This window comes from Podarcis pityusensis, assembly GCF_964106645.2.
Source record: "Podarcis pityusensis genome assembly, chromosome: 2".
In the NCBI taxonomy this organism is placed as follows: Eukaryota; Metazoa; Chordata; class Lepidosauria; order Squamata; family Lacertidae; genus Podarcis; species Podarcis pityusensis.
This window is the reverse complement of record NC_138029.1, coordinates 117,195,477-117,207,032: the sequence shown is the minus strand read 5'-3', so window position 1 is coordinate 117,207,032 and position 11,556 is coordinate 117,195,477. Positions and strand designations below refer to the sequence as shown.

The 11,556-nt window shown below is 43.8% G+C and overlaps 1 long non-coding RNA gene across 1 annotated transcript; it reads right to left on the bottom strand.

Moving 5' to 3' along the window:
• Positions 1-4,596: 4,596 nt before the first annotated feature.
• Positions 4,597-11,544, bottom strand: LOC308470260. Its single transcript, XR_013982312.1, has 2 exons — positions 6,172-11,544; positions 4,597-6,130 (listed from the first exon to the last, which is right to left on the bottom strand). It is a non-coding gene; the product is annotated as an uncharacterized lncRNA (long non-coding RNA).
• Positions 11,545-11,556: the final 12 nt, after the last annotated feature.

Below are 11,556 nucleotides of genomic sequence, written 5' to 3'. Positions count from 1 at the left end.
TGGAGGGTTTCTATTTCCCTGCTTTTTCATTCGCTGCCTCTGGTCTCCTGCATCCATTTAGCAGAGGAGGGGAGCGGTTTTGGCCTTATACTTCTCCACCCCCACCCCCCACCCCAATATAACCAAAAACACCAGGAGACACACACACACCATTTTGGAGTGAGGACCAAAAAAATAAAATCGTTTTATTATTTTATTACTTATTTTTGCAGTTCAATCTACTGTATCTATAAATTTTATAGTTTATAGCCAATGGCCACCACAATACAATATGAGTACAAATCACACAGCTGCAAAACAAAAGACATTGCATGCACCAGATCAGGATAAATCTATAGTGTCCAAAATTTATTCTCACATTTCTTTCAATGGGAAGGATATAGGGCAGCAGAGTCAAGGTGGTGAGGTCCAGATTACAATTTCCATCATCCTTGACTGTCTGCCCTGCTGGCTGAAGCTGATGGGAACTGGACAACAACATCTGGGGACACCTCAATGGTTATTCTGTGATATACAGAATCTACAAAGGATTAAGGCACTGATCCAGAAGAGAATGAACTGAGAAGAGGCCCCACTGAATTATCTGAAGTGAAGCAGAGGAAGATCATTACATTATCATCATCATAATTTATTATTTATACCCCGCCCATCTGGCTGAGTTTCCACAGCCACTCTGGGCAGCTTCCAATCAAGTGTTAAAAACAGTACAGCATTAAATATCAAAAACTTCCCTAAACAGGGCTGCCTTCAGATGTCTTTTAAAGATAGGATAGCTGCTTATTTCCTTCACATCTGAAGGGAGGGTGTTGGCTTCCTAACTATAAGCTCCTCTGTTTGGATATCATAAAAATTTACAGACAGACAGACTTTAATGTTGTATACAGTGTAAGGTTGGGGAATTGAGAGGTGCAGAAAGCGAGCGGGGGAGGGGTAGTACACTTTCATTATTTTACAAAGTCCATATGCAAGGTGTTTGTGTCAGTGTGACATGGGGAGGTTCTCTTCCTTTTCATTTATTAGTTTTCATTGGCAGTGAGAAAGATCGGGGGGGCAGGGCATAGTTGGTTGCCTTCAGTTGACTGCAGTAAAGGTGGTGGAGGCTGAACCATTTTGAGGAAGAGATTGTTGTACAGTGGTGCCTCGCAAGACGAAATTAATTCGTTCCGCAAGTTTTTTCTTCTTGCGAGTTTTTCGTTCTTGCGAAGCACGGTTTCCCATAGGAATGCATTGAAAATCAATTAATGCGTTCCTAGGGAAACCGCCTTCAGGCCAGGTCCGGGGACAGTCTGTCCCCCGACCTCTTCTGAAGGCTGGGGGGGGGGAAAGGGCTTTTCTTCCCACCCCCAGCCTTCAGAAGGCTGTTCTGAAGGCTGGTGGTGGGAAGAAAAGCCCTTCTTCCCACCTCCCGCCCCGCAAGCTCCGGGGACAGGAGGGCTTTGCTGCCGAAAGCCAGCATTTTAAAAGCCCCTGCTGTCCCGGGGCGATTTTAAAATGCTGGCGGGCAGGAGCGAAGTCTCTGCTGTCCCGGGGAGATTTTAAAATGCTGGCGGGCTCCTGCCATAGGCGTGCGTCACCTCTCCAGCCGGGAGAGGGTCGCAGGGGGCTGCTTTAGCCCCGCGCGCGCTCTCCCAGCTGGAGAGGTGACGTGCGCCTATGGAGGCTCCTGCCATAGGCGCGCGTCACCTCTCCAGCCGGGAGAGGGTCGCAGGGGGCTGCTTCTCTGCTGTCCCGGGGAGATTTTAAAATGCTGGGGGTCGGCAGCGAAGCGTTCGCTCCCGACCGCCAGCATTTTAAGATCGCCCGGGGCAGCGGAGACTTCTCTGCTGTCCTGGGGAGATTTTAAAATGCTGGGGGTCGGCAGCGAACGCTTCGCTCCCGCCCGCCAGCATTTTAAGATCGCCCGGGGCAGCGGAGAAGTCTCCGCTGTCCCGGGAAGGCAGGCGGGGGGGAGCAAAGACTTTTGCCCCCCGCCGGCCTTCAGAAGAGGTCCAGGACCTCTTCTGAAGGCCGGCTGTGGGCGAAAGTCTTTGCTCCCGACCGCCAGCAATTTAAAGCAGGTCCCCGGAGATTTCCCTATGGGCTTTCGTCTTGCGAAGCAAGCCCATAGGGAAATTTGTCTTGCGAAGCGCCTCCAAAACAGAAAACCCTTTCGTCTTGCGGGTTTTCCGTCTTGCGAGGCATTCGTCTTGCGGGGTACCACTGTAATTCTTGGTTTGGTCCTTCAAGTAAAGGTAAAGGTGAAGGGACCCCTTACCATTAGACCCAGTTGTAGACAACTCTGGGGTTGCGGCGCTCATCTCGCTTTACTGGCCAAGGGAGCCGGCGTACAGCTTCCGGGTCATGTGGCCAGCATGACTAAGCTACTTCTGGTGAAGCAGAGTAGCACACAGAAACGCCGTTTACCTTCCCGCCGGAGCGGTACCTATTTATCTACTTGCAGTTTGACGTGCTGTTGAACTGCTAGGTTGGCAGGAGCAGGGACCGAGCAACGGGACCGTCGTGGGGATTCAAACCACGACCTTCTGATCGGCAAGCCCTAGGCTCTGTGGTTTAACAACCAGCACCACCCGTGTCCCTTCAAGTACTTGTTGAAGTACCCTTCAAGTTATTGCTGTTAAAGTTGTTCCATGGAATTCCTGATCTGGACCTTGTGTGGAAATGAATTCTCTCCATCACAAAAATAAGTTTTGAAGCTTTACTGCAGAACAGTCTTAAACAGTCTAACAATAAGATAAGCATGATAAAGTAGCACGTTGCAAACAATGTTCAGTCCTTTATGTAATTCAGTCAGCTTTCCTCTCTCTGGTCACAAAGGGAGATCCTAAGCTTCTTCAACATTGCATGACTTATTTGCAACTGCTGCTGCTGCTTCTCCTAGCCATCTCCAGCAAGAACACACTGACTTCGCAAGTTTAAGCTTCCTTCCGTGAGAGCTCTGCAGCTTATGCCTCCAGTGACTAGTTATGAGGAAAGATCCAGCCTCCTCTGATGCTTCTGTCAGAGTGGAACCTCTTGCCTAAGTCGAAGAGAAACTTCCCTTTATAGTATTCTTATTACAATGCATTCAAGCACAGCATTATATGTACATTAAACTTATAGCACTTGTTCCTTTCCAAGTAACAATGACACTTACAAACAGGTTGTCACTTTCTTTTATTATGTCTGCTTTGTATGCCAGAATGTTATCTCTCTTTTCCCTGAAATGCTCCAGGCGACCACAGATGAGTGTCTAAAGAGAAACCAAAAGCTCAGAGTTGAGGGGGGGGGGTGAAGCCTTGAATATCAGGTTGCCTCCTAGTCCCTGCTATTAGATTTGTATTTGAAAAGTGTTGTAGGAGCTTTAAGGTTTTTTAGCTGTATATTTAAAAAACAAGGCTCTTGTGAGATGTTTCATTATTTTGTTATTCTGACATTGCATTGCACAGAAGCACCTTTGCACAGCTGTTTGGTTTTTTTTTATGAAAAAAGAATAAGAATGCATTCCAAAGGGTTTCTTTAGAAGCAGAACAAGTATTTTGTTTTATTTTTTATAACAGAGGAAATGATGCCCAATTCTTAGTGCTCATCCTGGCTTTAAGATTAGCAGCCACACCCTCACAAAAAGCTATGAAAGGATTTTGTTAGCAAGATTCAAGGTGAATTCCTGCCTTATTTTCCAGGGCTGCTTCTTCCCTGAAAACCAAAATTTTAAAGGATGATGCTGTAAGGTGCTACACTCAATATGCCAGCATCTTTGGAAAACTCAGCAGTGGCCAGAGGATTGGAGAAGGTCAGTCTACATCCCAATCCCAAAGAAGGGCAGTGCCAAAGAATGCTCCAACTACCGCACAATTGCGCTCATTTCACACGCTTGCAAGGTTATGCTTAAAATTCTACAAGGCAGGCTTAAGCAGTATGTGGATTGAGAACTCCCAGAAGTGCAAGCTGGATTTCGAAGGGGCAGAGGAACCAGAGACCAAATTGCAAACATGCTGGATTATGGAAAAAGCTAGGGAGTTCCATAAAAACATCTACTTCTGCTTCATTGACTATGCAAAAGCCTTTGACTGTGTCAACCACAGCAAACTATGGCAAGTTTTTAAAGAAATGGGAGTGCCTGATCATGTGAGGAGAATCAGAACTTACAGGGTTAAACAGTTCTGTGTGACGTCTCACATTCTGAGGCGTGGTTATGTTCACATACGGGAATCTTTCTTTGTGTGTGATTTACTTTCGTTTTTGGCTGAGAGGCGAGAAGGATGCCTGCTCTCTCGCCGGGACTGATTTATGATGTTTTTCTACTCATTAAAGACTGTTAGAGATTAGCAAGAAGCCTGCGCACAGCCTGATTTATTATCCAAGGCAACACTTTCTGCCGCTGCGGATCTCTGCTAAGAGCTGTGAAGAGAGCTCAAGCTTTTTCTATCGGCACAGGCGTCCATCGGCCCAGGGGAAGTGTTGCCGGGCGTCATCATATCTCAGCAGATCACCTCATCTGTCTTCTGTGTGTTACGGAAAAATCTAGGTGTGAGGCTGCTCAGTCACCCAGCCCGTCGGGCAGAGACTGTGGGTCCCTTGTGGAATAAAGGAAGGAGTCCAGCCATCAACTGGAGCAAATAGCTGTAGACCAAAGTTTATTTCGCAACAGGTTGAAAGAGGAATTTTGAACCCCGAGCATGGGGTGACAAAGACTTTTAAAACTTCCCCACCATATCCCAGAATACAGTTTGTAGAGCATCACTGCTATATTATTGTTACATCACTGACATGTCACAAAAGGGATGGGGTAGACAGGGGTTACACTAGTTTAACCTTGGCAAACATGTCCAGACAAGCCCTTGGTACAAGATTAGCATAAGTAGACATGTCAGGGCAAGACTCAGGTATACGATTAGCATAGGCAAACACCTCTGAAGTCCCATCACCCAAAGTACAATAGAACTTCCTTTGCATGTCTGGCCCCTTGGCAAGTTTGGTGATGGGATTATGCTTTCCTTGGCCCAGCTCAGCAATTCTCACCCCTGGACACTTCCTGGAGTCCTTTTTCAAGGGGAAAATATCTTTGGAATGGAGGAAACTCTCAAAGAAGTTGATTTTATATTATTTTTAAAGCTAGGTAACTTCCCTGAGCTGTCACGTTGAAAGGATACATTCAGGCATAATTTTTGTAACATTTAACAGTCTAGCAATATGTTGTTTCCGTAACATGAGAAATCTCCGTAACATGAGAAATCTCCCATAATTTCCATAACATAAGAAATCTCTATGTGGGACAAGAAGCTACAGTTAGAACTGGATATGGAACAACTGATTGGTTCAAAATTGGGAAAGAGTATGACAAGGCTGTATACTGTCTCCCCGCTTATTTAACTTATATTCGGAATTCAACATGAGAAAGGCTGGAGTGGATGAATCCTAAACTGGAATTAAGATTGCCGGAAGAAATATCAACAACCTCAGATATGAGGATGACACAACCTTGATGGCAGAAAGTGAGGAGGAATTAAAGAACCTTTTAATGAGGGTGAAAGAGGAGAGCGCAAAATATGGTCTAAAGCTCAACATCAAAAAAACGAAGATCATGGCCACTGGTCCCATCACCTCCTGGCAAATAGAAGGGGAAGAAATGGAGGCAGTGAGAGATTTTACTTTCTGGGGCTCCATGATCACTGCAGATGGTGACAGCAGTCACAAAATTAAAAGACTCCTGTTTCTTGGGAGAAAAGCAAGGACAAACCTAGACAGTGATACGGAAGGGGGGGGGCATGTCTTCTTCACCTTCTTCTTCGCTACAATATATCCATTTATTTCCAATTGTCAATGTCAAAAGGGACTAAAATCTATAAAATTCATAGAAAATCAACGTGCCAATTTGCTCAATTTCTCTAGGACCCCATGACACCTCCCCTGTCCTCCATAATCCCTCAAGCAAGGTGTCAAGACCCTAATCTGGTCAAATCGCTCTGCCAAGCCCTTCCTCCGGGCAATGCCAGGTGACAAACTATGCATACATGGACCATTGTCTTCTCAGGATGTGCTTATCTGCGCATATCTCCAGCTCTCTGCATATTCCCCCCTCCCTCCTCCATATCTCCAGCTCTCTGCATATTCCCCCCTCCCTCCTCCATATGTTAATCCGGTGTAACCCAACCTCTTCCTAATGTATTCATGATGTAATCTGTGTAACCCAACCTCTTCTTAATGTATTCATGATGTAACTGGGATGTATTTTGCACTGTATTCTGGGATATGGAGGGAAATTTCAAAAGTTCATGTCACCCCTTTCTCGCTGTTCAATCTCGCCTTGAACCTGTTGCGCAATAAACTTGGATCTTCTGCAGTTTGCTCCTGCTTCTGGCTGAGCTCATTTTCTTCCGCATGGACCCGCGGACCTAGTCCGACGAGCTGGGTGGCAGAGTAGCCCTGCACCCAGATTTTAGCCGTAACAGTTGGCGCCCAACGTGGGGCTTGCGGTGCTCCCGAGCTGCTGACTGGGGGCCCCGAAATCTTCAGCCGGCTCCGGGCCATTTTGCCTGGGAAGATCCTTTTGGACCCCCAGCCATCTTCCGGGCGGTAATCGAAAGCCCTAGGAGTTCAGCCAGGGAGCAAAAGAGGGATCCAGCCGGCTTATTCATCGATCCCGGGATCAACGTTGAAGACGCGTGAGTATAGGAAAAGAAATCCAGTGCACTGGTGGGAAGGGGGTGGAATCTCCTGGCAACTGAATTCTCTGCCCTCCTCTATCGCTCCTTCTTGCCTTTCTCTTGGTCTGGTTAATGAGAGAGACCGTGGACCACCGCTCAACCCGAAAGGGGGGTTCTGAGCTCTATCTCTTTTTCTAAACTCTCTAGCCAGCCGCACCAATTGGGAGTCCGAAAGTAAGACGGAGAGACCCGGCTTGGAAAGACAGCCGACTCTCCGCAACGGGCATCTCAGTTGAAAGCAAGGGGCTGGAGTTCTTCTTCCGAACTTCCCGAGCACCCTTACGGAGGGGGCAGGAAGGGGTCTGGCTTTCTATCCCAATCCCAGCCGCACTGGTCGGTGCCACGTAACACGTGTATCGTGCGTGAGCCCGCTTCCAAAAGCAAGGGGGATTTTCAGTTCGAAATTCTATCCAGGGATCACCCGATCTGGCACCGCACAGCACGGGCGTCCAGTAGGGCCCCTTTTCCTGAGATTGTGACGATAGGTAGGAGGTTGCCAGGAGGGATAGCCCATGAGGAATTGGGCGGGATTGGCAGAGTGGAAAAGGACCCCAGGTTATTAAATAGGAAATAGGAAAGGAATAGAAAAAGGAACCGAGTGGGTGAAGCTCGTTAAATTGTTAGGAAGTTGCCAAGCAACAAGGAAAAGGAAAAACCCTAAATAGCCCCCTGTACAAGTTACCCAAATCCAAATCAACCCCTCTCTTTCTCCCTTCTCTATCCCCAAAAAAGAAAAACAACAACAACAACAAAGCAACAACAACAACAACGCATGCATATATAAAGGGGTACCCAGTCAACTAAGCATTGTGAGCCCTGCCAGTTTGATTAACTGGTGGTGTGTCTGAAGAGGCAAGGAGGCTCATAAAACCATGTGGGACCTTCCTACTAATTTCACTTAATGAAGCCAAAGGAAGCAGTCCAACTCCTTGCAATAACCAACTAAAAGATGAGAATATATATGTTTACATGTTGTCTGTTATGTGTTTGTCTGTTAATACATATGAGAATATGTATGTTTACATATCATCTGTTATGTGTGTTGTCTGTTCCTTCTGTCTCTGACAGACTGCCTGTCTTAAGTGCGCATAGTTTAAACTGCAAGCTTGTTCCAAATTTTAAATCTAAGAAAGCCATGCTGGGCCTTATCAGTCTTAAACAAGACAAAAATGAGAACGAAGTGTGCAAATGTTTGTTATTTGAGAAAGGCTCAAAAGAGTCTTCCTCCTTGTATGTACTTCATTAAGCATATGCCTATGAAAGTATGACCTTCCTTCTAAGAAAATATCTGAGTCCAGTTTTAACTCTGATTTGGTTGGACAGAAGAGTTATTGTAAGGCTCTTGATATCAGTCTCTATAAGACTTCCTGGCATCTTTTCTTAGAAAATGCCCCCCCCCCTGTTTCATTCTGTCTCTTTCAGGTGTTTTTTTTTGTTTTTTCCCCCTTCTCCTTCTTATTCCGTGCCAGGTAAATTTACTCCCGAGTAAGCTTCCTTTAAACGTAATTGCAAAGGGGGGGGGCATAGATTAGGCTTACTATTCCTCTGCAAGTTCAGGAAAAATTGTCACTTTTGTATTCCTTCTAAATCAAATCTATGGCTGTTTTAACTATGCTTTATAAGAGATCCTCTCCCTATCTTAAGAAAATGTTCACTTCAATCTCCCTTTAAAGACTTGCACTCTTTAGTCTAAAGAAGTAAACTCTCACTCAAACTAGCTTCAAGATCTGCTAAAAGGGTTCTGTGTAAAGTTGGGTACTTTTATTTCCCTCTTCCTTAGTACATGATAGGTGCATGGTTTGTGATAGGCACGTGGCTTGTGGTCTCTTCCCCAGTTGTGTCTGTGTACATTAGTATGTGTGTGTCTCTGGTAGTACAAATCTTGCTATGAACCCTGTATTTTAGGGCTGGACTAGATGACCCCAGGGTCCCTTTCAACTTTCCCAATTTGTGGCTGATGAGTTGAAATTCAGCCCAGATTTGCTCTTTGTTTTTAAAAGGTGAGAGGTGAAAGCCGTGATGTTTGAAGCTGAACTGGTGAAATCAGGCATTTAAGTGATTACAGTGTTTATAATTTTGTCTATGATTTACAAAAATCAGACTTAAAAGTCTACTCAAAGTTTAAGCACATACAAATTCATATAATCAAGTAGAATGAGCCTTGACATATAATTGAGTAGCCTTGACCAATCCTGTAAATAAAGGGCAGGAAAATTTGTCTGCAAATGGTAAGGCTGAAATGACTGAGAATGTTAAAAGATCCTATGAATTCTGACTCTGGCCATTTTTACTCATAAATAAGAGAGCGGTTCATTGTTCCGTGAATGACCAGACAAGATGACCAATAAATGACCAATAATGATAGCCCTTTCCTGTACATAAAGGAAGCACTCCCTTTTGCTTGGGCTGCAATTGCTAGCTTGGTGAATACTTGAATTGCTGAGTTTCTTTTTTTGTTTTAAAATCTAACCCTATTTTTTAAATCTACTCCTTACCCTTCCCTTCCCTTATTCAAATGGTAATTTAGCCAAAAGATTCAAGATTTTCAATAGTATAAAAGGTTTGCTGAGACATGGACTCTGCACATGCACAGAGGCTAGATCAGTTTGAAAGAGAGAGAGGGAGAAAGGAGGAGGGAAGGAGGGGGGGGAGAGGAGGTTTGGAGAGCGAGTGCTGCGGGGAGAGGCCTATCCAAATTTCCTTATGTGAAGGCTTGGAGCCATTGAGGGAAATCACCCTTAATGTGTCTTTTGCTCCAGGAGCTAGGTAAGACAAAAGAGTAGGTACTGGACCATCAAAAGTCAAGAGGTTGCCAAGTTTCAAATCTTAACATGCCAAATTCTTTTCACAGGTAAATATCAAAGCACTCCCACTGTGAGTTCCTCTCTTGAGCAGTTCCCCAATCTAACATGCAAAATTCTTTTCACAGTTTTCCCACTGAGCTTGTCTTTTATCTGGTTTGGTTTTGTGAGTACTATATACCTATGCATTATAGGAACAGCATTCCTGACAGAGATTTTCACAGGAAATAAAAAATTTCCCTTTCAAACAGGATAGTGAAGAGAATTCGGACCCACATAAGCAAAATGTTTAACAATTTGCCAATTGTGTTCAAATTAACAAAGGTTTTGTCCCTTCGTTTCTTCCACAGCCAAACTAAGTGAAGGAAATTAAATGTAAATGATTATAATATTCAAATGGATAAAATGCTTAACTATGAGTTTGTATTTACAGCCTCCCAAGAAGAAAATTTTAGAATATTCTCTCCTTTCTTGACTATTATCTTCCTCCTTAAAAGAAAAGAAAGAAAAAACAACAACTAATTATGTCTTCAGATCCTACAGGCCTATTTCCAAAGGATGCCTTGCGGGAGACCAAAATACTAAGACCATCTCCTCACCAGCTAAGCAGCCTGCCAATGCATCACAGTGGCCACAACAATTTCTTCCCATAAAAGACTTGAGAAACTGACTAATTGGATTTTGAAGGAAATGCCCTTGTGCCAAGTTTGGAAATACATGTAAAAGCAGCAAGAATTGCCTCAAGATCACATTATTGCCTCAAGATATAGTGTAGAATTAATAATTTGTACGTTTTGTGTATTATGTGTTATTATGTAGGAATGCTGAAGTGTGTCTGATAATGTGTTATCTCCACAAAGGAAAAAATTTCTGTGTGTAATTGTTTCTGTATAATGTAGGATACATAACTATGAACAGCAGAAGGATATGGCTTACACCCCAAGTTTTTCATGGAGGATTCCCATATATTACAATGCTTTCCAATAGAGCAGACTATATTTAGATTAAGTCAACTGATGATCATATTTCCTTGTCCCACCTGGCACTCTGCAGAGTCCAACCTTCCCTACCTATTTATTTATTTATGTATTTAATGTTTTCTATACATGAAGTTCCCAGATTTTTACTATTTCTTTCTTTCTCTTCCAGAAAACTATTTCAAATCTTTTCTATGACTTCTCTGCATCTCTTGCAGATTCAGTACTGTCTTCAAGTAGCAATTGTTCTGTATTTATTTACTTATTAATCTTGGTTTTCCCGTATAGCTGTGAAATTAATCGAACCACAACCAAGTATTATTATCGGAACCATATTTTATCAGGTAGATTTGAAGCAACACTCCTTATTATTATTTGAGATGTTTTGATTAGGATGCCAGATGAAAATGGGTGTAGATCATGTCCCAAATTTTATTTATTTATTTGAGGACACGACTACCATATGTTATATTATTATTGATAACAAGAAACGTGTATATGCCTTGATGTAGCAAGAATGGTCCCTTATAGAGTTAAATTGACTCATTTGGACAAATGCCCCCTTAAAGAATGGCTTTGGTTTTAACATATTGGTTTTGAAAAGTTGAGAACCATGGGGCAAGATAAATTCAAATTGGACTCAGTTTGAATTGGGCAAGTGTATCCAGGCTGCAATTAGCTTTTTGGTCCTTTAAGTGCAAGTGAGCAACTTCCCATGAGTGCAAGACCACAGCCTATAATAAAATCCCATAGCTAAAGGCCAAGGCAAAGATATCTCTCTCACGAGATGTCCAAACCTGTGCCAGCTATGGTGAATGCCAGGCGACATGGTTAAATGAAAGCCCCGAGGGGATTCAACAGACAGGATGTGTTGCTGTAGCACTATGCCGGTGTGAGACCACAGAAGAGCTAGCTTGGCACCTGAGAACACAAAAACGGTGGGGCTAAAAAGCAAACTGCATTTTTCAGTCAGTAGTGGACCTTCCTGCTAAATGTAAAGCATACACCACTATTGAAAATGTTTCTCTCAAGAGCTAGGATGCCACGAGTAATTTAGCAACAAAATACAACAGGTTTTTTTTATGTAATACCCTA